The 24,943-nt window shown below is 49.8% G+C and overlaps 1 protein-coding gene across 25 annotated transcripts in view; it reads left to right on the forward strand.

The window, feature by feature from the left end:
* TCF4 (transcription factor 4) overlaps nt 1-4,902 on the forward strand; it is a 173,959-nt gene extending 169,057 nt beyond the window's left edge. For 24 of the 25 annotated variants that reach the window (XM_038171399.2, XM_038171398.2, XM_038171403.2 and 21 more), the window contains one exon: nt 158-4,902. The gene's annotated coding sequence lies outside the window, so the exon portion shown is untranslated. Of the gene's footprint in view, nt 1-155 lie in introns of all 25 variants that reach the window. The other variant, XM_027446404.3, reaches the window with a different exon arrangement.
* The last annotated feature ends 20,041 nt before the right edge of the window (nt 4,903-24,943 follow it).

Consider the following 24,943-nt stretch of genomic DNA (forward strand, 5'->3'; position numbering starts at 1 on the left):
AGGTGGGCAAGGGGCACCCTTTATAAACTGGCCATCAGGTCATCCTGCCAGCAGGCTTGATGCCAAAGCCATGTTCAGATCCTCTGTTTAGAGAGGATTTGTGATGCGTATTCATCTATCCTTGACTGATGTGGTTTTTTTTTCACTTCTTTCGCAGGTCCAAGTTGCCACATTTCTTCATTTAAACAAGAGACCACTTCCTTAACAGCTGTATTATCTTAAACCCACATAAACACTTCTCCTTAACCCCTTTTTTGTAATATAAGACAAGTCTGAGTAGTTAAGAATCACAGACGCAAGAGATTTCAGCATTCCCGAATTATTAAAAACAAGACAAAAAAAAAACAAACAAAACAAACAAAAAGTGCAACTTGAGGGACGACTCTCTTTAACATATCATTCAGAATGTCTAACGCAGTATGTTACGAGCTGTAAGTGCACAGCCTAGAGACTGAATGGCAATCTTCTCCACACTGTGGGACAATGCATTTGTGCCTAAACTTCTTTTGGAAAAAAAAAAAAAATATAATTAATTTGTAAGTCTGAAAAAAAAAAAAAAAATATTTAATTTAAAAATTGTAAACTTGCAATAATGAAAAAGTGTACTTCTGAAGAAAAAAATGAGCGTTTTTGTTGGTGTGCTAGACAGCTAGTGTTTATACTTACTGGATATTAAAAGGGAAGCTTTGCTGCCCAGATATTTACAAAACCAGCAAACGTCCTAATGAAAACTGAAGTGATGACATTAGCCATTCCTTAGGGTAGGAGGAACAGATGGATCTTATAGACCTATGACAAATATATATATATAAATATATATATAAATATATATTAAAAATTTAGTGAATATGGTAAGCTTTTGTTCATTTGTTTCAGACTTTTTTGCTCCTGTAAAAAAATAGTACTGATTAACTTTTTTAAAAAGAAGATTTTACTGTAAATAAGGATTTTTTTGTCTTATTTCTGTCCCTCTCTCCCCTGTTTTTGTTATTGTAACCTGTAGTGCCAACTCTGTCTCTGGAGGGGTAGTGCAGGAACGAAACGCTGACCCTGACGTTGCTTCTCATTCATAACTAAGTAGAGAGTTGTTTCTTCGGTCTTTTTGGGAACACGGGACTGAAACAAAAAAAAAAAAAGTCACGTCGTGCGTAGATAACGACGGGCAGCGTTACCCAGCCCGGCGAGGCGAGCCGCTCGCATGGTGACGTTGCTCTGGTTTGACCCTTTTTTCTGGGATTTTCAGAGGTACAAGGTTAGAATGCTACAATGTTACCACTGTGCCTTCCAATGTTTATATCATCCGAAGCATAACATGAATCAAAGTGGCTGTGATTTAACGACCCGATTAAAAGTGTTACCTATGTGTGTAGCCTAAATAGTGTGCAGTGAGGCGTTTCTGAATACATGGTCAGATTTCGGGGGGGACGGGGGGCGGGAGGGAGGGAGGGGAAACCATCCTGGGGGGGGCGGGGGGGAAAACTGCAAGTAGTGTGACAGATCCGATTGACTTCTTTGCGTTGTTCTTCTCTCGTTTCGAAGTGGATTATTTAAGTGTAGACCACTTGCTGCCTCCTCCTTTCTTTGTAAAATGCCAATTTCAGTCATCATGCAGCATTATACCGAGCCTTATGAGTCCTAAAGCATTAAGTTGCACTTTCTCGAGGAGGGGTGGTAGTACAGTATTTCTCTGGCCAGTATGAATGAAGTTTTTACTTAACATATTTAATAGTAACATAGCTCAAACTATGGCACAGCAACTCATCCGATAACTAGCTTTGAAGTCTGGGCACAATTGAACCAACTTCCATAGTGAATCTTTAATACTGATTGACTTTGGTGTACAGTACAATTAACAGATAGTGCTCCTAGTTAAGTATTTGTCAGCATCCTTTTGTCTCTAATTCCAGTTTCTATTTTTACAGCCACACAAACCTGGCATGTATTTTAAATGAAATCTCCCTGTTCGAGTAGATTTTCCACCTATCAACACTGAATAAATGCCATAAATCCATCAAACGGTCTAAATGTTCCATCTGTTCTCCTGTTTTGCCAGTTATAGAGTAATGAAAAATACATTTGTAAATTTTATGCAACAAATGGCAAACGTATCATTATTTTGGAATTGTGTATGTAAAAGTTATATTTTTACATGTAGACTCTTGTTATTATGTGTTTTAATACATTGTATCAGTTTTTGTTTATAAAAGAAAAAATCTGTGTGGTTGGAAAAAAAAAAAAAGCAAACACAAAAAGTCTCATTTAAATGAAATAGTGAGATACGAGAATCTGAATTTTATGTTTGTTTCTGAAGACGTAAAGAACAAATATGATAGCTACCATGTGATCACCTTCGCCATCCCCATCACCATTTTGGATCAGCTGTGTGCGTGCTGGAAACCTGTAAATATGTTCAGTAGCGATAAAACGTGCGAAATGTTTTGATTTGTCGATAAGTTTCTCAAATGTGGAGGTGGATTAAACCACTAGGGAAAAAAAAAACGAAAAGCAGGAGAGGAGGATGCACGGAGCTTGGGTTCAGAGTCACAAACGCGTGTCCCGTTGCAATGCCGGGGGGGGAAGAAAGAGAAATCCCAGCCAACGTTAGCGCTGGCGGCCTCGGCAGGGTGGAGGCTCCCGCGTGGCGCTCGTGCTGTCCCGCTGGATGGTGGTGAGAGTAAAATGACGCTGAACAAGCCATATTTTTTTTATTCCAGGAGATGGCAGACCCGGTGGAGCCCAGCCGGGGTCTGTCCGTAACGGGGTCTTGTAAGGAAGCCGCCAGGAGCCCCTCGATTCACGGCGATTTTAAGAACTGTGCTTCTGTAAAAAAAAAAATAATAATGCCGAGACCAACTTGGTGTTTATTTAAAACGATCTGTGGACAGAAAAATAAATGGCGAGTGTAGTTTGTGGCACGCGTGAGAAAGAAAAGGAGAAAAAGCTTTTCTTGTCCCGCTTTCACTTCATTCGAGGAGCAGCTCCAGGTTGCAGCCAGCGGCTCCGATGTGCGTGGCCACCGCGGGAGGAGCAGATCGCACGCTGAACTTCACGTTCAGCCTCACGGTCCGTAGCGTGTGCCCTTCCCGGCTTGAAGAACCGAAGATCCTGTCCTGGCCAGATCCCAAAAAACCCAAAACCCACCCCAAAAGCAAACCGCAAAGTGTGCGCTCCCGATTTTTTTTCCATTCGTTCCCAAAGCAGGTAAGGTGTGTGCATCCCCAGTTGCCTTCGTCAGGGGAGATTTAGCTGATGATACCTAAAGCAAGGAAGGGCTTAGGAAGCTCTACCCTGTGCTAACACAGCGGGGCTAAGAAACTCTCCGAAAGAAATACCGAAATAGCAGCTTTTGACGCAATGATCCACCTCCACATTCAAGTAATTTATGAATATGCTGAATAGGGAATCTGTTCATCTAGAACTTTTTTACCATTTGTCTTCTGTGTAGCTGCAAGGAACACTAATGTTTATACAACTGTCAGTCCTACCAGTGATGCAACTTGTACTGATTCAGTCTTCCGAGTTTGTTTTTTTTTTGGTTTGTTTTTGGTTTTGCTTTTCATTTTTTTTTCTTTTTTTTTTTTGGTTTTGTTTTGTTTTTTTTCAGGGGGTTGGGGGGGAAGGCGATAAAGACGGGTGGTCAGGGAGAGGAGGGTTTCAACCTTTGTAGCCAAGAGGCAGAAAACGATCCAGTGTCCAAAAGCGAACAATGCAGTACGTTGCCAGGAATGAAGAGATTTCAGCGGAAACAAGCACAAAAAAAAAAAAAAAAAAGGGAAAAAAAAAGGAAAAAATAAGAAAAAAAAAGGAAAAAAAAAAAAGAAAAAAAAGGGGAAAAAAAAAGAAAAAGAAAAAAATTAGTCCACTGGTTGACTGGAAAAAAAAAACAAACCTAGAGGTGGAATATGATGAATTCCAACACAACGGGGCACCAGGGCCCTTGGGGGGCCCTACCTTTTTGTTTTGTTTTTTTGTTTCGTTTGTTTGTTTTTTAAGAACATGTTCTTTCTCATGGGACTTGAAGTTGATTCATATTTGTGCAGTGCTGGTTTGACCATACTCATTTCAAGTATTATAGACTTATGTAATGGTGAAAATATATGAACTGTGGCCTTTTTCATTCTTGTTACTTGTGATGCAATTAAGTGAAGATAAGAAAAAAGAAAAAAAAAAAAAGCAGAGATTTACCATGTATCAGTGCCTGGCTTTTTGTTATAAAGCTTCGTTTGTCTAGTGCTCTTTTTGCTATAAAATAGACTGTAGTACACCCTAGTAGGAAGAAAAAAAAAAAAAAAAAACTAAATTTAAAAATAAAAAATATATTTGGCTTATTTTTCACAGGAGCAATCCTTTTATACCATGAATATTACGGGAAAAAAAAAAAAAAATTGTCAGATTCTGAATATTTCTTCTTTGTAGATTTTTGGAATCATTCTGAGTAAAAGTTTGTTACTTTATTTTACTATTTAAAAGATGTTATTTTACCATGTGTTATTGAGATGAAACTGTATGGTAGCTTTTTTTTTTTTAGTTGTAGGTCGCAACGGGGGAATTTTGCGACTATACACATAGCTGCAGCAGTAAAAAAAATGAAAAAAAAAAATGGGAAAAAAATGAAAAAAAGGGAAAAAGATCAAAAAAGCAAACAAAAAAAAAAAAAAGATGAACAGTTACACCTTGTTTTCAATGTGTGGCTGAGTGCCTCGATTTTTTCATGTTTTTGGTGTATTTCTGATTTGTAGAAGTGTCCAAACAGGTTGTGTGCTGGAGTTCCTTCAAGACGATTAAAAGCAAAACAAACACAGCTTGGTGTAGGCCATTACCTGTTTCTCATCTGTAGTTATTCGATGCCGTCATGTACATGACCGTTCTGTAGCAATAAATGTGCCATTTTTATAAACCCTTTCCGACACCTTGGTTTCATTTCATTCCCCGTTGCCGCCGGGCTGGGGCCGGGCTCTGGAGGATGCCGGGCGCGCGTGCGTGCCCCCGGAGAGCGCCGGCTGTGCCCTATGGGGTCGGCTCCATGCTCGTTCCCGACCCCACTGCTCCTGCCGGTGTAGCCGCAAGGCGCTTTGGAGTCCTCTTGGAGGAAGGCGCTGTGAAAAATCGAGATCATTTCCATTCTCATTTCCATGTAGAGCTCTGTGTTCCCTAAGGAAACCATCCGTATGGCGCCCTAAAACTGCTGGATCCCTCGGAGGAATTCAAAGCCCTTGTTAGAACAAACAGGGCCGTGCCGGCGTGCGCGCAAACCAAAGCAGCAGCCTCACCTAGGCAGAAAACTGTGGAAAAATAGACAAAAATGTGTAAAAGCTGTAGAAACACCAACTACGTGCGTGCCGTGCCGTGCGCTCGCCTTGGCCGGATCGGTGTCTGCTCGGAGCCTTCTCTCTGCTGCGATTTTTGTGGTTGGTGCCGGAGCAAAGAGCTGAGATGCGTAATGGTTTGAAACCCAGAGTCATGGCATTTCCACTCCTTTTTGCACAACGCACTGCTGCTCGGCACCGTTGGACCTGCTCGACCCCGATGGAAACCACACAAGCTCCGTGCACCACAGCCTGCCAGCGGGGCCGGGTGGCCTCGGGTGGCATTCGGAGGAGTGAAGGGGCTCAAACAACCTTCATCCAACACCCGTGTATGTGTATGAAATCCACCGCAGGTTTGCATTCAGGAGGTGTTTACCTGTGTGGTGTATTTGGGGCCGTTTCTGTTACGGTTCAGGCTCCTGTTGTGGGGTTGGGCTGCTCACTGGGCACGTGGACGGCGTCAGTAGCAAAATGTGAGGATGCGATTTAAAGCTTTGTACATAATGCAAAGGTTCTCAGCGGTAACACCGTTTGTTTTGCCAATGAATGGAGCTGCATCGTGTTCACCGCTGTGCAACGATTCTCTCCGTGGCTGCTGAACCACGCAGCTTCCTCTCCTCGAATATTACACCCGAAGCAATGCCTTTAACCAAGTTTTCCTCCCAACCAGGGCACTCGATCGCTGCAAGCACGGCGCCTCTTCGCCATTCCCAGTGGCAGGGGCAGGAACACTCGTCCATCAATCCCCGGTGGAGACAGCGAAGCCATGGGCCACCACCTGATGGTTGTGGCCTCTGTGCACCCCCTCGGGTCCCACCGTGCCCGGGGGACGTCCGCCAGCACCCGTAGCAACGCCGGCACCGCCGCCTGCACGAGGGCGCGGGGTCCGGGCTGGGACCGTGGCCGCCGGCAGCAAGCAGCCGCTCGGTGCGAGAGGGCTTTCAGCAGGACATTGACGCTGTCATTCGTTTATGAGGAGCTCGGCCTTGGGTTTTTTTTGTTTCCTCATAAAGCAACGGGGCTCCGCCGCCCTTCTGAAAGGCGAAATGAATGGCAGAGCTGAAGGCTGGAAGAATGGTTTTTATTCTTCTGCCTTTCTGTATAGATAGGACTTGGATGAAGAGGCATCCCACCCCGTCCCGTCGCTGACAGCTCGAGGAAAGTTGGCTTGATATCACATGCAATTACGCTCTCATTATGTTGGTAGCCAGTAAATACATCGCAAGTGTCTGGAGCTTGTAAATCTTACAAGTGGGAGCACTGGGAGGGAAACCGCCCTGTCCCCACGGCTCGAGCCCAGGCCCAGGGCTTGGATGTGCTGCATGGCACTGGGGGGGTCACTGGGGAGGGGAGAAAGGGGCTTCAGCCCCTCTCTGAGCTGGGGGGAACCCTCCTGCACCCCTCGGCTGTGAAATCCTCCCACAATGATCTGTGCACTGGGGCTGACAGCCACCGAGGGATGGACAGGATTGATGTGTATTTTTTTCTGGCTGGTTTTGTTTTTGGGGAGGGGGAGGGTTGGTTTGGAGGGGTTGGTTGTTTTTTAACATCACTGCTGAGGCCAAAGAGCAGCTTCCCAGCTCTTGTTCAGCTGCTGTGATCTGTACTTTAAGATCTGCTCATGTGGGTGCAGAGAGAAGGTGACCTCAGCACCAGGCTGTGCCCCCAGACTGCAGCAAGGAAAACCTGGAAGCTTTTCTGGTGAAAAATGAAAACCTTGCCCCAAATACTCTGAAATAACCCGGAGTTCCCCAGCACCTTCCCCCCCCCCCACAGGACTCACTGCAGCCACAGCCCTCCTCCAGCCCCTGTATGCCCAGAAGTTTCTCTTCGGGTAAATAGCACTTTTGACAAAAAAAAAAAAACTGAAAACTCTCAGTTTGCTTCTAGGCACTGATTCTCTCCGATGCTGCCGCTGATACGATCAGCTCGCTTTCTGTAGCATGATCTGCTTTTAAGCCCTTAAAAAACCACTCTGTTGTAATCTAGTGGTAATCAGCTTGCAGTCAGCTGTCCCTCGCATAACCCAGTGGGCGAGTGAGGCTGGGAATCCTTCCTGCAGGCAGCCGAAAAGCCCCAAAGTGTTTGTATGATGTAGTTTTGTTAGCAGAGAGGCTGTTTTAGTGACCTGTGTGCTTGGGGTGAGCTGCTCGGGGCACGGAGCAGCACAGGGGGAGCAGTGAATGGGGCTGGTGTGTGCTGAGGAGAAACCATCTCTCAGGCTCCGCTTTATGGCTTTCTACTTGCAGTCCTGGCCTCCCTCCAGCAGTGCTAAATACCTTTGGTATATCCTTAGCTAGAACTCATTTATCTTCTTTACTCCGCTAAGCCAATATTGTTATTTATGACAGAAATCCGGCGGCCTCCTTCCAAACCCAGCCTCCCAGCGCATCTGGGCTGGATGTTGCCCGTCGCGGGCGATGCAAGGCTTGTGGCGGAGCACAATGCTCTGCCCAGCCTTGTGCTCCTCTGTTACTGTGAGAATGATTAAAATAACATGTTAATTGAGGCCCAGGCCTTGCAGGTGTGGGTCTGTGGCCAGGGGAGGTGCAGCCCCGGGGTGCTGAAGGAGCCACACGGGCTGAACCCAGTCAGCGCCTGACGGGAGGAGCCATCCTCTTTGACACCACCATGCAGGAGCCTCCTGCTGATAGAAGCAACTCTCTGTCCTCACATATTCAGCAAAGAGCATCTGGAAGGTGGCTCTGGAATTAAATTTCGCTCTTCCCCTGAAGGGACGCCCAGGGGAAAGGTCCCTGATGCGCGACCGGGCGCGGCGGGGGGCTGTAGGCCGCCAGGTTCCACACAGATGTGCTCCTCACTGAAACACGCTAAGTAACTGTAAGCCTGGGATTCAAAGGAGTCGAAAGAGGATTAAATCGTGCAAACTAGGCCAGAACCGCCTTGTTGTTGTCAGTTTTTAACTTAGTCCAAGCAGCAGTGGCTAGAAGGAGGCCGGAGAGCTGCTGGCGGCCTCAGAGCCACACAGGCGGGAGCCGCAGCGTGAGCAGGCCGGGGGCTCCAAGCCAGAGACACAAATTTTACCTGTGAAAACAAAAAACATCTCCTGAGCTGCAACCAGCACACGGAGGGGCCGAAACATCCCCTCACGCTGTGTGTCCTCATCCTTCAGGAGTCCTTGTCCTGTGGTATTTTAGTGCCGGCATCACCTGAGGCCCTGAGGCCCAGTCAGCCACTGGGATTCAGTGGTTTGTGAGAGAAAATATTGAAATCACAGAAGGGAAAATGAGCTTGCAGAGACTCTTAGGACCTCAAATGTGTGTCTGTACACGGGGACACACGCAAAGTCCTCACACCAACGCTGCTGCCCTGCCCGGGGATGTCCCAGCACAGCCTCGGTGCTGGCTAGGGCCATTCTGGTGGAAACGCCTGGAAGAGGAAAAGCACTGAATAACAAACAAACAAACAAGGAAAAAAATAACCCCCCCTAAAAACAAAACCACAAAAGAATAAAGAGCCGCCTGAGGCTTTCTCCTGTTTCCTGGGTTGGTTTAAGGAGAGCCCCAGCAGCCAGCAGGACCACAGGATAAAAAGTGATGGAAATACTGGGGTTAAATCAACATAAAGCCTTAATTTTGCACATGTAGGTAGAGGAAGAGGTACCTAACACTCAGAGCTTTGGGACCATCAGTGGGTTAGCCAATATAAAACAGCAGTGGAGGAGAGAGAAGTGAGGAAGAGGCAGGTCCCATGGGGCTGGACGGTGCTTGGGTCAGTGGCTGGGCTCAAAGGGGGCTGAAATCGATGGGTGTTTTGGGGGTAAATCAAATGATACAGGGCAACGGCAGAGAAAATCACTGTCAGTGTAGATTATTAAGTTTAAATAAGAAAAAAAAAAAAAAAAAAAAAAAAAAAAAAGGAATGAACACAACACGAGCCCCTCCAGGAAGCAGATCAGATGCTTTGCAGATGCAGGAAGGGCACTGGGGATGGAGGGGATGGAGGGGTCGGGGGCTGAGCCCCGCAGAGTTCCTGTTCCCTGGGGGCTGAAAGCACCCCACTGCTGCGAGCTGAGGATCTGCAATTAGGAACTAACACCTGACCTGGCTGCAACCGCACAGGGGTTGTGCCATCCCAAATTGCCCCTGCTAACAACACCGCAGCACCAATTAATGGTAATAATACTAAAAAAGCGTGGCACGGAATGAGCAGGTGAAAAGCAAAGCCTTGGGTGGAATGTGGAGCAAAGCCAAGAGGAAAAAAAAAATGTATCGGCATGGATTAAAGACAGCAGAGACACACTTAGATGCAAAGATTACGTGGAATTCCTGAATTATGGGGAATAAAAGGGGCTGAAAGATCATTAAAATTAATCAGAGCTTAACCGAAGCAAGACTGCTGAGCCCGTGTTATCTGCTGTCAATTGAACTTATTTTAGCTGCGAAATAAGACTGTCAGATTTGGAGCAGAGTGATAAGGATAAATAAGATCTCTTCAATCTCCGGCCAGACCCTGCCCGGAGCCGCCAGCCCTTTGGTGACCCCCCTATGGGTTTGTCCCCCCACCATGGGCAGCCTTGGGACCCTGGGGATCCTCGTCCCAGCCGCCCCTGCCCATCCCTGCTGCTTCTCTGCTGTCAGAGGAAGGATAATATTTGGAGAAACGCTGCCCATCAGCAAAAAGCGTGCTGCTCCCCAGGGAAAGGGGCTGGGTTTTGGCAGGGGGGTGAGGCACAAAAGCTGCCTGCTGGGCTGGTGCGAGCTGGGCCAGCTCCTTTCAGCTGCGAGAGAGCTACAATGAGTTACATCCGAAGAGGGTCTGGCACGCAGGATTTATTTCAGGAAAAAAAAAAAAAAAGGAAAAAAAAAAAAACAACACAGCAAATATGTAGCGGCTTGTTGGCAAAAAAATGTGGTTCGGATTAAAAGAGTTAGGCTAAAATAAAATAAAATAAAATAATAAAATAAATAAAAAATTAATTCTGCTTTTGAAACAGCACAGGGGAACAGCCACGCACTTGGGAACGAGCTGAAGCGGGCGGTGGGGCTTTGCAAAATGCCCTTCCCAGCCCCAGTGCGGGAAGGTGCAGGGGGAGATGATGCCGAATGTGGTCCCTGCTCAGCACCAGCCCCAGCACCAGCCCCGGCCCCGGCCCCGGCCCCCAGCAGCGTTTGATGCTGTCAGTCGGAAGTCGGTGGGCTGGGAGGGAGCTCAGGATATTACAGCATCAGAGCCGGCGTAATTAGAGGCAGATCTGCCGTCGCTGTAAATTGTCTTAGCCTCATTGAAGTCGCTAATCTTTGAAGTCGATCGAGGTATGATAACGTACACCAGCTGAGGATCTGCCAACAACTGTTGGGTTTTTACAGTCAGTTATTCATCCTTACAGCCCCAAACACTAACCATCGGCCTCGCCTGGTCAGGCAAAGCCCTGCGTTGGAAATGCTGTTCGAAATGCTGCTCCCCAACCTTGGGAGCCTATATTGGAGCCGAAATAATCACCGTGTGGCTGAGAGTATGAAAATCAAACAGGGGAAGGAAAATTATCCCGTGCCACAGCACCAGTGGGGGTGCAAAACGAAATTGCAGCATCTCCTGCAGGGTTACTCAGCAGCAGGGCCCAGAGCTGGGGTGCTGAATAAATAGCTGTGTGCTATTATAAAGGTTATTTGTTATTTATTATAGAGGTTAATTAGCAAACCGACATGTTCGGAGAGATGAAAAATGACAGTCACCTGGTCACAGAGCAGCTTTAACTTTTAAAATTAAAATCTCACTGTTTTTTTAGAGAATTTTTAGAAAGCTGACAAGGAGACTTCTCGTCTCTCCCCCGCCCTGCTGATTATCGTGTTCCTGCAGGCTTTGCAGTGATGCTTTTTGGACCAGAGGAAGCTGCTCCACCAAGGGTAGCATCACAACCCGGCTTGTGTCTGCTCGGAAATGTTGGCTTAGATGCTCGCTACCTCTCCCCCCAGTCTGAAAACTTGCAGATGGAGGGAGGGGATTGCCAAAACCTGCCTGGCCCTGGGAGCGAGGCACACGGGGCCTGAGCACAGGACAGCACGGAGAGCCGGGGCACCCAAAACCCAAGGACAGGCTGCTTCGGGCAGCTCCGAGCACCTGGTGGCTGCCGAGCTGTCCCCTCAGAGGCTCAGCGGGGTGGGTTCAGCCCACCCAGACCTTTCTGTCTCGCTCCATTCCCCTGATTTGTGGGCGAAACCCGCTGCTGTGTTGCTGCAGTAGCTCTACCTTCCAGCTCCTTCTCAGACCATGAGGGCAAACGAATATGGAAAGCTAAATTAGACATATTGCACAGGAATGCAGGCTCCAATCAGGCCCTTGCTGCTCATTCCTCTGCACAAAGCACATAAATTCATCCCAGATGGGTAAATAAGCAGTCAGCTTTTATTGAGAAAACTGTGTATTCATTTTGCTGCTGCTGCTGACTAATTTCTCATAGACATTCCTTCCTCTGTATTGAGCAAGCATCTTCCCGCAGCCCTCTGATGCGCTGTTAGCCGGCGAAATTATATCATCCTCCTCCTAATTTGTGTTTAGTCATTCGAGCTCGGTTTAAAGAGCCTCATCCCATCGAGCTGGGGGCTGCGTGATGGAGGCACGCCAAAAAAGCTGCAGACCGCCTGCCAGCCCCTCGTGCTCTCATGCTCTGGCCGGGATATGTGGCCGGGGGGCGACGTCTCCAAGACCCCTTTGTAGGGGAACGGGGCCGTGCCTCAGGCTGGCGGTGCTTTGGGCTGAGAGCTGGCAGCCTGGGGTGCTGCAGGCCACGGGGCTGCTATTTTGGGAGCTGTGTGGGGGCGGCTGTGGACCCCCCCCCGGGCTGGCCCTGCACAGCCCCGGGTATTGTCTCGGCGGTTTGCTCTGACCGGCTGGGGCTGGCCGGCCCCGGCAGCGTGCCCGCGTCCTTTGGTTCCCATTCTTTGGGAAAACTCGTGGGGAAAAGGAACAACAAAAAAAACCCACACACAACAAAACCAATCAAGCTGAAAATAAGGAAGTTTCTTCATCCGCCTCCCTGAGGGGATATCAAGGTCCTCTAACGGGCTTTCAGGCAGCAATTTTTGTATTCTGGGGGCTGAGAGGTCCTGAGCAGTTTCCCCCCATGTCATTTGGTGCTCAGTCAGCCCAGCAGCACCCTGGGGGCATCCCCGTGACAGGACGGATCACCAGATTCATCCCGGTCCGAGCTCTGCTCCCCGTGAGGCCTCACACCGAGGGGGGCTCAGGACCACCTGCACGGGGGCTGCTCCGGCCTGTGTTCCTGCAGCCCCGCTTCTGCTGTGATTTGGTAGTGAAATTTAGTGGTGGATGTTTATTTTTTGATCATTTCAGTCCCTTCTTTCTCCTCCTTCAGCCCTTTTCCTTCTCCTCACCCCCCTTTTTCAGCTACTTACTGGCCAACGCTCTGTTAAGGAAGCCCGGTGGTGGCACATGTTTATTCCTTATTAATTTTCCCCGGGATTTTCATACGTGTCAGCAACACGTGGTGTACTTCCAGCGGGAGAAATTATGTGTTAAGGGCTGAAATTTATCCATTCAGGGATCGCAGTTAAAGCCCGGGTGGGTCAAGCAGCCTCCTGGAAGGCTGGTATCAATTTTAACCTGGTATTCAGTTATTGCACAGGTGCAAGTTCTTAAACCCGCTCAGGAAATGAAAAGGAGGGAAGACATCAGGCCAGGAGATCGCCACTCGGGCAGAGGTTTGCTTGGGGCTCAGGGGTGCTGTGGGGCAGCTATGGGGTCTGGGCTGGGCAGGCAGGGGGATTTGGGGACATGGGGTACGGGGAGCAGCCGCTGCCACCCCTGTGGTGCTGGGACTGTGTCTCTGGGCAATCAGTACGAACAAAAAATGCCCTTTAGTTACATCCTGCTAATTTGGAAGGAGGTTCAAAGGAAAATTGAAAAAGTCCTTGTGGTTTAGGGCCAGTGCAGTCATTAAGAGCAGAGCCAGACCCTGCCACTTGCCAGCACCGCTTGCTCAGGCGAGGGCTCTCGAAGCCAGGAGTCACCCCAGGATAAAATCGGGGACTGGACTCGGGCTCGGAAGGAGAAGATCTGCTAACAGACCCCACTCCTGTCAAACACTGCTGCCGTCCCAGGAGGAAACATCCCAGCCCTAAGAGGTGAGGCTCTCCGAAACCATCTGGCAGCTTTCTCCTTTCATCCCCGGTCCCAAATACTTAATTTTTTCAGCATCGATTTTGCAAACGGCCCAAAGAAGCCCATGCTGTAGGCTGATCGAAAGCAGAGAGAGAGAGGTGTGAGGTGCCCATGGGCCCAGCGGGTCCGTAGGCATCTGTGCCCTGTTGGGGTTTTCTTCTGACGTGGGCAGCCCCAAACCCGTCTGCTTCACGTGCAGCCCCAGCAGCTCCTGAGCCCCGTCCTGGCTGGATTTGAGGCACGCAGGGACACCGACAACAATTCCACCTAATGGGAACCAAATGCTCTGCCCCAAAACGTCCCTGGCTTTCAGTGGGAGTTTTACAAGGAAGTCAGAATTGGATTCAAAGGGTTTGTCTCACATTTGTCTTCACTCCTGGCTCTGCACCCCAGCTTGTTCTTATTTTATCTAAATCTGGTCTTAGTCCCTAGAGCTCTGGGATTTGTCCAGCTTAGGGCTCGGTTCCCGTCTCACCTACACGGAGCACCCGCAGTGACCGGCCTTTAGCTGGGGCCGGTGGCTTTCAGGTGGGGCTGGTGGCCAGTGGCAGTGTCCTGGCAGCCGTGTCCCCACACTTGTCCCCTCTCTGGAAAGAAAAGGACCCAAAGAGCCGTGCTGCCGCCGCATCAGCCCCAGCCGCCCATGGCCATTCGGGTCTGGTACAAATTAACGTCGGCTTCCGGCAGGGCTCCGCATAACGCAGCGCGAAGGATGCACAAAGAGCAGCAGCAGCATGGGGGCCGGCCGCGGCGAGAAATCAAAGCGTCCCTGGCACCCTCCGGCCCGCACCCGCTGCGGTTGCCTTCGCAGAAGCGCCTGGTCTGGTGCGTGGCCAAACCCTTTCACGGCCACATCCTGAGGCCTTCCCCGTTCCTCAGAGGGCTAAAAGGTGAAAAGCGGTGTCACCTGTGGAAAACACAAGGACACAGCCACGAAGGTGACGTGGAAGAGGAACCTGATCGCTCCCACACCAAGCGTCCCCTCGCTGCCTCAGCTACCAGGGCCCAGTGGCTTTGGATGTACCGCCGGAGTTTTTAACGCACCTCAAGCACACTTTTTGTCTCCTAAACCAAAAAATGTCCCCCAAAAGTGTCATTTTTTGGGTATATTTTCAATTTACCTGGAGAAATCTTCTTGAAAATCTTGATTTTGTTGAGTTCTGACTGCAAACCGTGATCAAATCTCACTTGAAGTGAAGCTGCAGGCCTTCTTTGAGGGCATGCTGTCAGCAGCCGGTCTGAGTGCAGGCCGTGCACTCTTGCTAGCAGACAACAGCAAAAAGGTGATTTTTGTCAGAAACTGACACCGTAAGCAGGGGATGAAGCCAGGTTTGGGGCTGTAATTCCCCCTCCCAGCACCACCTTGAGGCCAGGGAGGCTCCCAGGCTGGGCCGAGGCCTTAAACCGCCTGCTGCAGCCAGGCACTTGCCTGGGTCAGGATACAAAGGCAGCGTTTATTTCAAGTTCAGGGTTAGATTTGAAAGACAGCACATTAAAACACACCCTTTCTTTATACATATATACATATATAATTATTTTTAAGTTAATTTTCATTAGGGTTTGAGTGGTGGCTACTGCTACAGTTCCCGTAGACCCGTGAGGTGGGCTTAACCTACGTAATCCTCAATCTGCAGAACAACCACTCCTGGGCCAAATCCCTTGATTTCTCTAGAGACACAGAAACCAGGAGTGAGCTTGACCTGACCTTGCTGTTTCCAATCAACTTTTCACCAGCTGAATCGAAGCAGAGGTGTGGTGCTGTGGAGATGAAGCCTCTTATCTAACAGCAGCTGCGGAAACACCGAATTTTAGGGACCAAATGACTGAGGTGGCACTGTTTTGTCGTGCTTCCCTGTCTGAAGGAGCTTGCCTACCATCAGCACTCGTGGATTAGGGTCACTATAGTGGGCCAAAACTCAAGCACAGCTTCTGGGCTTAAGGCCGGTGGGTCTGGGTCGTGCCTTGAAAGCCTTTCACATCAAATCGTGATGCTCCTGCCATCGCACAAAGGCTTTGTAGGCAGAAAAACTTATCATGAGTAAGGCCATTTCCAACCATTTTACTCCAGAAATTGCTTCATAAATGAAACATGTAAGAGACTATATTTATAGTAGAAAGAACAACTCTCTCGGGATGTGAATAGCATTATACCATATCATGTAATTAAAAGCTGAATATGACTAACACATTCCCATACAGATGTATCACAGCGCTGGCGACCATGTGGGCTACGCGGAGAAAAAAGACTTAGTTAAAGAAACCACAAATTCCAGAGGTGGGAGTGTGAGGAGGGGGATAATGAAGCGCTTCGCGATGTATTTTTCTTCTCCCCCTTTTTTTTTTTTTTTTTCTTTTTTCCCCTTCCGAGAGGAGGAACACATGAGAAGCATTAGGTGGCTGCATGTCTCTAGCCCTCGGAGACCCAACCGAGCAAAGGCAAGGGCTCGTCCCGAGCTGAAGGGGTCCTGCTGCAAGATGGGTGTATGGCCCGTACCCTGCTGACAACACCGGGATGGGGGCTCCGAATGCCAGGAGACCTTAAAACACAGCTCTGGCCACCGGTCCATCCCACAGGGCTCCCCTCCAGCAGCCGCTGCAGCCCAGCACAAGGCTATCTGGCTTGCTGTGGTTGCCTTCCAAGCCTGCCCCGGCGCTGCGGTGCAAAGGCCCGATTGCCCAACCCGAAATTGCATGTTTCGAGCGAGACAATGGGTGTTGAAAGGAGCGAGGGAATAAACCAGGGTTGAGAAAACAGTGTAAAATAAATCCATAAATTCTGGGCGAGGGGAGACGAACCGAGAATGTAGGGGAAAAAAAAAAAAAAAAAAAAAAAAAAGGTCCGAAGAACAAACAAGTCTGGGCGTAGAATTATGTCATCTGCGAGGCATCCCCCAGTGCCAGCCGCAGTCTCACAGGATGTGATCCACGGTCTTCAGCTGGGCAGAAAAATGTCTGTGTGGAGCTCCAGCTCCGGGGAATTGTGCAGAGTAAGGGGGTTTGGGCCACACAGCAGGGACCAGGCCTGGGCAGGGCTGCTCAGGAGGAAAATGTGAGGTGGAGGCATGCCCGGGGAAGGTCCAAAGCACGGGGTGGGGGAGTTTTCCTTCATGTGCTTACAACCAAGATGATTTTGTGAGTGTGTTACAGCAGAGGATGGGAGCTGTCACCTCATGGGGACAGGGCAAGGGGGTGGCGAGGGAGCGGTGCAGGAAACCACGACCCCACGGAGCTCAGCGTGAGGGATGCAGAGGGCCCAGAGGGTTACTGGTGCCAGACCAGTATCTCCTCGGGGATATCCCAGTGCTTCACTGGGAAGCACGACTGCTTCTTTAGGCACCGAAACATAGGTGGGAGCTGTACAGAGCAGATCCCAGGGTAAATAACTCTGTTCTCTGTCTTCCCTAATGCAGCCTGTGTCTCTGCCTTCTTTTCATCTTTTCTTTTTCTTCTTTTTCTTTTTCTTTTTCTCTTTCTTTTTCTCTTTCTTTTTCTTTTTCTTTTTCTTTTTCTTTTTCTTTTTCTTTTTCTTTTTCTTTTTCTTTTTCTTTTTCTTTTTCTTTTTCTCTTTCCTTTTTCTTTTTCTTTTTCTTTTTCTTTTTCTTTTTCTTTTTCTCTTTCTCTTTCTTTTTCTCTTTCTCTTTCTCTTTCTTTTTTTCTTTTTCTTTTTCTTTTTCTTTTTCTTTTTCTTTTTCTTTTTCTTTTTCTTTTTCTTTTTCTTTTTCTTTTTCTTTTTCTTTTTCTTTTTCTTTTTCTTTTTCTTTTTCTTCCTTTTCTTTTTCTTTTTCTTTTTCTTCCTTTTCTTTTTCTTTTTCTTTTTCTTTTTCTTTTTCTTTTTCTTTTTCTTTTTCTTTTTCTTTTTCTTTTTCTTTTTCTTTTTCTTTTTCTTTTTCTTTTTCTTTTTCTTTTTCTTTCTCTTTCTCTTTCTCTTTCTCTCTTTTCCTTTTCCTTTTCCTTTTCCTTTTCCTTTTCCTTTTCCTTTTCCTTTTCCTTTTCCTTTCCCTTTCCCTTTCCCTTTTCCTTTTCCTTTCCCTTTCCCTTTCCCTTTCCCTTTCCCTTTCCCTTTCCCTTTCCCTTTCCCTTTCCCTTTCCCTTTCCCTTTCCCTTTCCCTTTTCCTTTTTCTCTTTCTCTTTCTCTTTATTTTTATTTTTCTCTTTTTGTTTCTCTCTTTTTTTTTCTCTTTTTTTTTTCCTTGCCGCATGGAGATGAAATCTTGTTTTTTTCTCATCAAACTTTCTACAAACACAAACGCCAGCAGCACACCTTCCCCGTGCTTATTCAGGTTCACTCAGCCCCATCACTGGGGTCACTCCATGAGCAGCATTTCCACCACTTTCTGAGCTCCCCACGGTCAGTCCCCTGCTGAACACACGCTCCCATCCCAACAGGTCAACGTTGGAAATCCTCCTGGGGTACGGGCTCCCAGCTCTGGCTTTGTTTACCGCGTAGCATTCTCGTCCAGGCTTAGATGCTTCAATCAGAAACCTTGCCAGAGCTCAGCCATATGACATCCACAGCCTCTCCTACACGCACAAGGCCTGTTGCCCTGCTGTAGTATGAAATTAGATTGGTTTGACATGATTTATTCCCGACAAAGCCATATTAGTTGTTACTCATCTCCTTGTTCCATATACTTAAAAATTCGTTGATTAATTGCTCCAGTACTTTTCTGGGGCTTGATGCTAAGCTGACAGCTCCGTAGCATCTCTGGTCTTCTTCTGCTTCTTCTTTTTATCCCTTCTTTTCCTTTTTGTCTATTTTAAGGCTAGAAACCCTGTTTTCCATTTCCTAGACTTTTGGGACGTCTCCAGTTCTTACGACTCCAATTCCTGGAGGGACAGACCAAGATGTGTGCTGGCACTCCGGGCAACCCAGGACGTCCCAGCCCATCCTCCTGGCCAGTCCCTCATGATTGAAAGTGTCAGCGAGCCACAACAGACCTGGTGCACGGTGCTCCTACCCCAGGGATCCAACAGCAAATATTTTCATATAAAATAGTTTCCTGGCCCTCGGACACGGCTCGCTGTGCCTGCAGAGCCTACTCAGGGTTAACACGGGAAGCTTCGGAAGAAAATCAGATGCCTTAATGACACATCCCTACTTTTATTTAGAATACGTTCTCCTTCTCCGATCACACATACTTGTCTGAACTACATTGTAAATCAATGTGCCCTAATTCAATCGCGCGTTAATTAATTCTTCCACTCGCCTTCTACTTCGGGGAAGCAGAAGAATAGATGTAAAAACCCTGATAGCGATGTTGGAGTGGCTGATTATTCTTTTTTTTACAATAGCGTATTGATAAGAAAATGAGCACGTTCTTTTCCCATTTGCAGCACAACCTTGGGCAGGAGTTTGTTATATTAGAAAAAAAAAAGAAAAAAAAAAAGCAATTTGAAAAAATTGCTCCCTGGCTCCCGTACAGCCACTTGAAAATTGATTTATTTTGGGGTTTCCACAGCTGTGTGTGGGTTTCCACAAGCCTTTATTTCATGTTATTAAATCTGGCCGTTGAAATGTTCCTTTGATTTCATGTGAAGTGCGTTTTATTTGATAATTCCTTATAGATATGGAGGGGAGGCCGCGTCGAAGCCCCGGGGAGGAATAAACAAATAAATAGGTGAAGTGAACGGCTTGGTGCGTGGATGGGAGAAGAGATGAGGAAAAAAAGAGAAAGGCCACGTCCTGAGGTTCAGGAGGCACGGACAGTGGGGATGGGGACAAATTAGGGCCAAACTGAAGGGGGAGCAGCGTGGGGAGGCAGGGGCAGTGCTGGCCGGGCTCCCCCCAGCCCTTATTTTAATTGAAATTAGAGCAGAGAGGGACCCTGCCCGCCCTCCAAATTCAATTTTAAAAAGCAGAATGCTTTCCTCATCGGAACGAGCCACAACCTTCGTCCTTCATTCGTGAGTTTGGTGGCTTAGCCTCATACGGCACGCGGCCACCCTCGGGATGGTGCATTCGGGTAGATTTGTAATGACACTAAAATTAACAAAGAGTTTTCGCAGCGAGCCTTGGATGAAATCGCCGAAGTTTGGGCTTGAAAAGCTCGCTCCGGGTCAGGAAAAGGCAAACACTTTTCCTTCCAGTTGCAACAAAAGATTTCGGACCTTATAACATGTTTCCCAAGAAGGCCTGGCCGAATTTGTTGTAACAGCGCTCCCAGAAGAGCCTTGTGGTTTGGTTTTGTAATGGAAATCCCAGTCACCTTAGATAGCTTTTGAATTACACTCATAATTTATGGACAGGGTGACTCCAGTAGTGTTTTTATGTATTTTCATTTAACAGCTCTGGAAATACAAGGTTTGGAGCTTGTAGCAGCTGGAGCGAAGCTCCGTCTTAATTTATGTTGGGCCAGGTTCAACCTTATGTGACTCTGCTGAACTCGTTCACCCTTCATTTCCCTGCCTGCTCCAGTTATGCTTCCTAATATTCTGCTTCCCTCCTCCCACTTCCTTCCTGCTCCAGGCCTTGGCTCGCTGCCCTCCCTCATCTGCCTGGCCTTGGAGCCAGCCCCTGCCCTCCTGCTCCCTCCTGCCTGCGCCCGCAGCCCCTTTTCGGCACGCAGCCCCATTTCGGCGTCCCCACGCCATCTCTTCGGGGCTCTTTGCTAGCCCAGAAGGTGGGTTTGGGTGGAGAAACACGTCTTTTCCTATGATGCACGGGGAAGAAAAGGTTGTCACCTGTTAAAGGGCTTTCCAAGGCCCGGCACAAGGCACAATGAGATGTTTGCACCCAAATAATCAATGGCTGTGGGTCCCAGGAACTTCCAGATTTCCTGAGCATAAATGCTCAGGTGAGATTTCTGAAAAAATAACAATTTCTGCATTGTTTTCCCAGAATTATCCTGGCCTTATATCCTCTCGGGATGCTTAAAAGACCTGGCTACCTCCATTTGTGGGCACAAAGTCACGCCACGGGGCCAGCAGCCACAAAAATCATCCCCAGACAGCATCCTCCCGTGCTAGCCCACATCCAGGCACGCAGGAAAGAAAGGCAAAATAGCAAAATACGGCGAGACTGCCCCAGAAAATTGCCCCAGCCCTTGGGACGTGCGGGGGCAGAGGCGCTGCCGCTGTGCCGGGAGCCGGAGCAGAGCCTGACCTCGGCTTATTAAAAAGCCCTGACCTAATTTAGCTGATGGCTCTCTGGATTTGCATAGGCTGCCCGCAGAACGGGCTGGCGCTGGGCAGATTAACTGCAATTATTGGGGGACTCACAGAGCCTGGTTGCAGAATAAACTGGCGGCTCGAGCAACTAAAATAATTTGGGCTTCGGGCAGACTTCCCACGGCAGATAGGCGGCCCCAAATGAAATTAGGAGAAGAAGCAGGGGAAGTGCATTTGTCCTGCTGCGTTCAGCGCGGGGCAAACTTCTGCATTCCCTCCTCGCGCGGATCCATCTCCCAAAAAAACAACACAAATAGAAGGTTTTAAGTGCACGGAGCGATTGATCCTTTTTTTTTTTGACCGTCTCCACCGTGCTCAAACCCAATGAGAAAGCAATTCCGGATGGGTCGCCGGCCCCGGCGGCCTTCCTTCTGCTTTTTGCTTGTATTTGTTGTTGCCGTTGCCTGTGGAAACGGCGCTCCTGCCTGCAGCCCCACCGCCACGCTCCTTCTCCTCCCCGAGCGCGTTATTACCGCCTTGATTTACGACCTGGGAGCAATTAGGGGCCTGCTGCGGGGCCTGGGGCCGAGCTCCCAGGAGCCATGTGGGAGGCGAGGGCCGGGAGGGGGGCACAGGTCCCCCGGCCCCAAAAACGGGGCCACGACCAGGCGCAGGGGCTGAGCACGGGCAGCGGGCTGGGGACCCCCACACCCCGCATCCTCGTCCCGTGAAACAAAGTTCTCGTGCTGGGCTTTCACTGAAATCCTACCCACACATGTGGCCCGGCCTTGTGTTGACCCTATTAGCAGCTTTTTCCTTCCTTCTTGCCACTTTTTGCCTTCTCCTCACGGCATCTTCCCGGGGATCCCATCCCCAAGGATGCTCCAAGGCTCTCGGGGCGCCCCGGGAACTGGCAGCTGGGCTTGTGGGGCCTGAGCCCTTGGGAGGAGATAGGGAAAAACCCCACAGCACACGAAGCAGGGCCACGAGGGGCCGAATCCTGCTGGGGCCAGCCGCCAGCAGCCGCACGGCTCCGCACGGAGCGGGGACAGCCAGCGGGCCACAGTGCCACCTAGCGCGGCACGGCCGGAGGAGATCTGCCAGCCAGAGGGGCTGCCACTTCTGTGGGGTCTCCGCCACCAATTTGGGGTCACTGCCACTTCTTTGGGGTCACTGCCACTTCTTTGGGGTCTCCACCACTTCTTTGGGGTCTCTGCCACCTCTTTGGGGTCTCCACCACCTCTCCAGGGTCTCTGTCACTTCTACAGGGTCTCTGCCACCTCTCCAGGGTCTCTGCCATCTCTCCGGGGTCTCTGTCACCTCTTTGGGGTCTCTGCCACCTCTGCGGGGCGTTGCAGTTCTCCGAGCTGCCATAAAGGTAGTCAGGCAGACATTTCCATCCCGATCGTGGCAAATAAACGCAGTGGGAGCCCGAAGTACCTTGAGGGACGCCCTGCTGTGCTTATTACCCTGCACTTCTCCGCTAATTACTACAGCCTTAGCTCGGGTACCGGGGGGGAGCGCTTTACCTACCGCTTCCTCAGCTGCCGCAGCCTGCCGGTGAAGTTTTCCTTCCCGACGGGCTGCAGTGGGGTGGAGGCTAATGGGGCAGAGATCCCAAGACATCCAGGTCACCCCCGAGCCCGATTCCACCCTACGGGCTCGGTTGCTTCACCCCATGGGGGACCCCGCCACGTGGGGGATGCACGCACACGAGCGATGCTAACCTGCACCCGTCCTGGGGGACATTTGGGGCACAGGGTGCTATGGGGTCAGCCCTATCAATAGGAAATCTGCTGCCACCCCAAAAAACACGGGGCTGGGGGGGGTCTGGGTGGCGCTTGCTGCCCGCTGGGCTCCAGCTGGCGCCGCGGCAGCGCCGCGCCGCCTCGCAGGGCCCGCTTAGCTGACAAAATTCAAAGCATTCGAGGCCAATAAATTGGATTATCACCCGATTGTTGGATTAAGATGAATGACTTCGCCAAATTCTTGGCCTGTTTGCTTTGGCCGCGCTTGAATCCGCCGGCCTCGGCTTCTGATAACCGGGTTAGCACGGGGGGTACGTGGAAAAAAAAGGGTGGAAGTGGGACGGCGTAATCGGCAGATTACTTGCCGGTGGGTTTTTGTTTTATGTCAGGACTCCGAATCCGTCCCTAATTACCTTCATTACGCCCGACCCCAGAACGAGCTCAAAGGCACTTCTAAAAGGGATTAATGGAGGGATTTGGGAGGAAAGGGGGACGCTGCGAATGACGGCGTGTCTGTCCTGCACTGGCTCGGTGGGGTGGCCACGCAGAGGGCCGAATCCCTCCCGACTTTCCTGGAGCTTACAGGGGCAGAATTCGGCCAGCCCATTTTTTGGGAGCTGGCAGGGCCCGGCCCCGGACCTGGGGGGCTGCAGCTGCTGCTGCTGCGCACAGCGATAACACCATGCGCAGAAGCTTCAGAGAACGGTGAAAAAAACCCTCTGGCCACCTCCAGCAGGCTCTGGCCGTGGCCACCAGCCAGTTTCTTCATCACACGGACACACGCAGTCCTTTTAATGCATGTATGTCCGAATGTAGGCTGCAGAGAGACAGAGACACCGGGGCTGGCACCTTTGGGGTCGCCGCGTCCAACCCCGCTGCTCCCGGGGCTGAAACCAGAGCCGGCTGCCCAGCACCGCGGCCAGGCGGCCCTGGGCGCCTCCGGGGACGGAAGCTCCGCAGCCTGTGCCAGGGCTCATCCCGGCTCAGACAGACAAATAGAAAAAAAAAATAAAAAGGATTCAAGTGGAACTGGGTGTGTTTTAACCCGCAGCCGCTGTTTTTCCTTTCCCCGCTGGGCACTGCCCGCTGATACGCGGCCGTATTTTAAGTTTTTGGGTTGGGGATGCGCACGGATGGCTTGTTCAGGGAGCAGGTGAGGAATGAGGACTTGCAATCCTGCTGCAAGCGCCTTCTGTGCTGCATTTGGGTTTGCTTTCAGGTTCCCCAGCTCCCCCTGCTGCACCGAAAGCACAGGATGGAGAGCCGGGAATGTTTCCTCGCTGCTGCACCTGGGTGTGATGCCCCAAAAACGGGAACACAGGGGCAGGAGGGGCTGGAATTGCATGGGCAGGGCCTGTCCCCATACAAAATGCTCCGTTTGGGAACTCCATCCCATAAAAAAGCCCCAGAGAGCCTCTCCCCAGTGGGTTAGGTATAGGAAAACGTGTTTGCGCCCTAACCGTGCCTGGCAGCCCGGCCCAGGGTGCCTGTTTCACTCTCCTCTTGTGCAAAAAAAAAATAATAAAATAGTGCTTCTATTTTGGGGTCGAGCCATCTGCTCACCTTGTTTCTGTTAGGCGGGGAATTAATTGCAGGCCATCTTCGTTACTGGAAACAGAGCCCGCCTAATGGTTTTATTATCAGAACCTGGTTCGAAAGGGTGTCCCGTCCCTGTCTGATGCGGGGAGCTAATTGCAAAAGCTGCTTTGGATTAACTTGAAAGGTATTGTGACATCCAGCTTTGAACATCTGGAATGAAAAATGGGATTTCTCTTAGAAAGGAACTGCCCGAGACAGCTCAGGAGGCGGTGGGAACACATTATTTCGTTAAAAAAACGCTGCCTGCCGAAACGAAACCTTCCCCACGGCGCTCTCAGGGCCGTGTGCTCGTCCTCGCACTGAGCGCCCCTCACCTCCCTCTGCATGGATAGCGAGAAGGGACCCCACTAATTAAGGATCTGGGCTGCAGGAGGATGAGGTTTCTGGGGTAAAAGGGCGGCCTGTAGGGCTGGGGTGGCTGCAGGGTGGTGGTGCAGGTCGGCAGCGTCCTGGGGCTGTGCTGGGCGTCCTGGAGCAGCCAGCAAAACCAAGAGGGATGAGCCGACGAGCTGTGGAAAGCAAAACCACAAAAACGAGCAAAGAAAAGGCTTGTGACACCCACGAGGAAGGAAACGGGGGAGGAGAACAAGAACTCGCCCCCAAATATGTTGGAAAAGACAAAAATAAGAATATCAAAGGGCGCCCTTCAGGCAAGGGGAGAGCTTCCTTCCTCCCTGGCCGGGGCGAGGGAGGGTGCAGCCTCCAGCAAGCTGTCATCCTGGCCAGAGATCCCCAAATCCCCTGGCCCACCCCGGTGGCAGCAGGACAGAGACGTGGCCCTAAAAGCAACCCGAAGGCTTCGAGCCCACCCCGAGCCCTCCCCGCATCCAGGAGCAGGGTTTGCGGGAGGAGCGCGCCCTGGGTGAGCGCCACAGGTAGTTTGCAGTCACCAGTTTGGCGTTTTTCTTTCTTTTTTTTTTTTTTTCTTCACTCCTGGGAGAGCTAATTACAAAGAATTTAATTAAGATCTCGCGCTCACTAATGTTCCAGCAGTTCAGCAAGTTTGGGTTCGCTCAGCAGGTTGCAAAGGTTTTATTCTCC

Source organism: Anas platyrhynchos, chromosome Z (genome assembly GCF_047663525.1).
Source record: "Anas platyrhynchos isolate ZD024472 breed Pekin duck chromosome Z, IASCAAS_PekinDuck_T2T, whole genome shotgun sequence".
NCBI lineage: Eukaryota > Metazoa > Chordata > Aves > Anseriformes > Anatidae > Anas > Anas platyrhynchos.